The following is a 5,329-nucleotide window of genomic DNA, read 5'->3' on the forward strand; positions in this document are numbered from 1 at the left end:
AAAAAAAAAAAAAAAAAAAAAATCACCCAGTGATAAGATTCATAAGCATCATATCTGCAGCCATAGAGCATGTCTATTTCTGCGCATTCTATTAACATGGAAGATGAATTAATTCTCGGTCAAGATAATTCAGATAAACATGTTGTACTACCTGAGAGACCAAGGCGGTCAATACATCTTTCTCTAAAGGCAAGAGAGAGGTATGAAGCAGAAAGTGAAGGAATGTTTCATAGTCTGTCTGAATTGTGGATAAAAACGCTGCAACACATATCTGATATTGAGAAGACTGGCAGTAATGGAGAGCAATTAAACAATGCACTTACAAGACTTAAGAAGACATATGAAAATTACAGGAAACTCTCTGAAAAATATTCTTCCTTTCTATCGCAAGTTAGTACAGAACAAGCGTCAAAAGAGTTGAATGACTTTACCACCGCTGATCAACAGAGACATGTTACGTTTATGGAAGCAAAGTTACAGTTAGAGAATAGGATAGCAAATTTGATCGAAACTACATCCTGTACCTCTATTTCTTCTAGACACTCAAAAAAACTGTCAGTGCAAGCAACCTCTCACAGATTTACTAGATCATGCAAATCGCTGCAGTCACTCTCCCAGAGGTCATCATTAAGCATTCAGTTAGTCAAAGCCCGTGCAGAAGCAGAGGCTGCGAAAGCACAATCTTATTGCTTTGAACAAGAATCGACTCTTAAAGCGGACGCAGCACGCAAACAGGCGGACGCAGCACGCAAACAGGCGGAAGCACAGGCAGAAGCAACACGTGTGCAGGCAGAAGCACAGGCAGAAGCAACACGTGTGCAGGCAGAAGCAACACGTGTGCAGGCAGAAGCACAGGCAGAAGCAACACGTGTACAGGCAGAGACAGAGGCCCAGTTAGAACTTCTGCAAAAGAAAAGAGAAGAAGCAGCAGCTCTAGCAAGGTTAAAGGTCTTCGAACAAGCTGTGGAAGAGGAAGAAGGAATTAATTACCCTAGCCTAAAGTCTGCTGACGATCCTGCTAAACGAACTTTGCAATTTGTTATGAACCAGAACAATGGATATACTCCCCTGCATACAGCTGAAGTCTCTACACCTACCTGTTCAGCAAGTAAGCAGCCAGAATGCATATCGTTAAAACATGAATCTCAGTTTAACACTGTACCTTTGAAGGATTCTGCTATGCTGTCCAACACTACAAGTCCAAGAGAACAAATCTATACACCTTGTCAGACCTCAGCAAGATATAATCACAAAGAAATATCACAACCAATTGGAACAAATCCCATGAATCTCATAACACAGTCTTTTTCAAGCTCCCATGCTCCAAACATCACACAGATCAAACCCTCGCCTGGAGTAAACGCATCTGCATCTCCATTCTCTACATCACCACTGGAACAGCACAAGCCACATACTGTCTGCAGTGGTGACGCATTTCCACGTACAGAGATAAAATCAGAAAAGTCTGAAATTGAAGAAGTTGGCAAGTATATGATTCGCCGAGAGCTTCTTAACTCTGGACTAACGAAATTTGATGATCAACCAGAAAACTACAGAGGTTGGCGAGCTACATTCAAGACTATAATCCAGAACCTGGAGATTGAACCTATAGGAGAACTTGATCTACTTATCAAATGGTTGGGACCGCAGTCATCAGAACAAGTTAAAAGACTGAAATCTGTTCATTGCGATGATCCAGCAACGGGTCTTAACATAGTTTGGAAGAGATTAGAGAGAGTTTATGGATGTTCTGAAGCTATTGAGCTTGCCTTATTCAAAAGACTTCGAAACTTCCCAAAACTGTCTAACAAGGACAACCACAAGTTTCAAGAATTAAGCGACCTTCTTCTTGAAGTAGAAAGAGCCAAGGCAGACCCACACCTTCCAGGTCTTGTCTACTTGGATACAGCTCATGGTGTAAACCCAATTGTACAGAAGTTGCCACCGAATATTCAGAGTGAATGGGCAAAGAAAGGATCTAAATATAAACAGGACTATAAAGTATCCTTTCCACCTTTTTCTTTTTTCTCCAAATTCATTAGAGACATAGCTACTGTAAAGAATGACCCAAGCTTTTTATTTTTTGATACTACAGTTCTTCCTTCAACACCTTTAAATTGCGATACTCAAGGCAAGTTTAAGGACTCACGGAACTCTATCTATGTCAAGAATACTGGAATCTTCTCAAGTTCTCAAGACTCTGATTTTAAATAACAGCAAGTCAAGGAAAATGATCCTAGGTATCAATGTTCTATTCATAACAAGCCACACCCTCTTAGAAATTGTCGTGTGTTTAAACAAATGCCCTTTGAAGAGCGCAAGTCTTTCCTCAGAGAACACGATATTTGTTATAGATGTTGTGCATCTACAGACCACTTTGCTAAAGACTGTAAAGTTCCTGTCAAATGTTTTGACTGCAACAGTGATAAACACATAACGGCTTATCATCCTAGTTCTCCCAAAGAAGTGCTTCAAACTGCTCAAGTCTCAAAGACCACACCAAGTTATGGCGGGGAGAGTACTGAGGAAATGACAGCATCTGTATCCACAAAATGTATTGAGGTATGTGAAGAAGGATTCCACAGAAAGTCATGCAGTAAAATATGTCTGGTCAAGGTATATCCAGAAGGACGACCACAGAGCGCAGTGAAGATGTATGCTATCCTTGACGACCAGAGCAACCGTTCATTAGCAAGTCCAGAATTCTTCAACGTGTTCAATATTCAAGGAGAAACCTGGCCCTATACTTTACAAACTTGCTCAGGCCTGGTTAAGGTATCTGGAAGAAGAGCACATGGTTTTGTGGTAGCATCTGAGTATGGAAACACAGAATTTCCACTTCCAACACTTATCGAATGTGATCAGTTGCCAAACAATCGAGAAGAGATCCCTACACCAGAAGCGGCTCTTTATCATCCTCATATGAAACACATAGCCAGTTACATTCCACCGCTTGATGATGATGCAAAGATTCTCCTTCTTTTAGGCAGAGATATCCCAAGAGTCCATAAGGTGCGACAACAATGCAATGGACCAAATGATGCCCCTTATGCACAGAAATTAGATTTTGGATGGGTCATAATAGGAGATGTTTGCTTAAATACATTTCAAGAGTCTTATGATGTGTTCTCATGCAAGACCAGCATCAGAGAATCTGAATGCACCTTTCATTCACTTAAACATCCTTTTAACTTTCAAGTTCAGGAGAGTTTCAGTTTAAAGACTTCATGCGATGTACAAAAGAAAATCAGTTGTAAGAACAGTTCTCATCAAGACTTTGGTGACACTATATTCCAAATAACTCGTGATGACAATAAGACAGTTCCTTCCATTAAGGATAAAGAGTTCATAAACATCTTGAATAATGAATTCTTCAAGGATGAAACTAACAGTTGGGTAGCTCCTTTACCGTTTCGTTCACCAAGAATTAGACTTCCAAATAACAAGAAACAAGTTATTTCTAGGCTAACTTCACTTAAAAAAATTCTGAAGAACAAACCCGATATGAATGATCACTTTATAAAGGCAATCACTAGCGATGATGGAAAGGTTCGCAAGGTGAAAGTGAAGACAGCAAGAAATGGTAGTGTTAAGACTTTGTTTAGACCCATCATGGAGACAGTCTTACTCCTGCCTTCAAATGAAGATGTCTTATCTACTCGATCAAAGGGAACAGCCTGATATGCCTTCGAGTCTACTGAGTTACAGCCTTTCTCCAGTGATGGAAGATTCTTCAAAGATCTGCATTCAAGAATTAATGTTTATGTTTTATGTTTTCTCTCTTATTTTCTAGTCTTAATTATACATATAGTTTTCAATGTTAAATTGTATTATATATAGTGGTATCTACCGATACCAAGCGGGGAGTGTGCTGTCACAACAGCCTCCTTTAATGTTATTTAACATTATTTATATTCTTTGTATTAGTATATTCCAGTCCCCCTGCAAGATTTAGTTATTTAGCATTTCCCAACTGTAACTCCCTGCTCAACAGCCTTGTCTAGATGTTTCTGCAACAGTTGAGTTCAGTTAGTGAGGAGATCCTGCTGTGCTTGTAGTCGCATCATATTTTTACCTATGAATATGCTCTAAAAACATCTTTGTATGCTTTCAACGCAAGTAAAGATACTACAGATTATACTTGGAGTCATTATTTCATCGAGTAAACTGCCTGTGGAGGTTTCTGAATCAGTGGGGAGTCATACTGCTATACAGACTGGGTCTTCTGGAGTATGCCTCACACATAAAGCGGGAATTCGAAACAGAACACATGTATTATTTTAAAACTATAATGGCTGAAAACTGAGAAATAATGAATTTTTCCATTTTTTTTCTTATTCTTCCTGTTAAAATGCATTTACAGTAAAGTGGCTCTTAGCAAAATGTACCCCCCAAAGAAAGCCTAATTGGTGGCGGAAAAAACAAGATATAGATCAGTGCATTGTGATAAGTAGTGATAAAGTTATAGGCTAATGAATGGGAGGTGAACATTTCTCACGTGAAAACGACGGAACCTGAATGGGTTAAGGCAGGGAGGAAGCTCTGAGTTCAGGTCCACTTTAAAGGACACCTGAAGTGAAAATAAACTAATGAAATAAACAATTGTATCTATCTTCCTTCTCCTAAAAATTACTTTTCAAGATATTCCAGTTTTATCTTATGTTTAAATCTACTTTAAGTTTTAACTGTTTTACTGTTTTTGCTCAATGACATTCATGGAAGTATGGCAGAGCTAAAATCTATGAACTATTGGCCCTTTTTATCTCTTTCCTGCTCTCAGAAGCCATTTTCTACTAGGAAAGTGTTTTATAGTTGGAATTTCTTATCAGTGAGGGTCACTCTGTAGTCACTTCCTGTCAGGACTGAGTCAACCACTTACATCCCTGATATTTAACTCTTTCAGGCAGAGAAAAAAAAAAGGAACACAGCAGAGCTATTAGTGTGCTAGGCACTGTACATACCCATATCTATCTCATGTCACACGTCACTTCGGGTGACTCATTAAAAGTGTGTATGGCAACCCTTTTTTATTCAGTATTGCTCTCTGCCACTCTTGGGGGTGATTTCACCATTTTGTTTGAACAGAGTGACAGCAAATCTCATAGATGGGGCAAAGAACAGCAGTAAAGATCCAAGAGGTTCAATCCCCTTATTTCACATATGCAAACCTACAGTAATCTTTTCTGCACAGGAATTGGACATAAACCTATTGTACAGAAAATCTGCACCTTATTATTAATTCCATGATACAGCTAGTATGACAGATTTACCACTAGAGACTACATGCCCCAAATAGGACCAGAAAATACCAAGAGATGTAATTACAAAC

The sequence above is a fragment of the Hyperolius riggenbachi genome, chromosome 8 (genome assembly GCF_040937935.1).
Source record: "Hyperolius riggenbachi isolate aHypRig1 chromosome 8, aHypRig1.pri, whole genome shotgun sequence".
Taxonomy (NCBI): Eukaryota; Metazoa; Chordata; class Amphibia; order Anura; family Hyperoliidae; genus Hyperolius; species Hyperolius riggenbachi.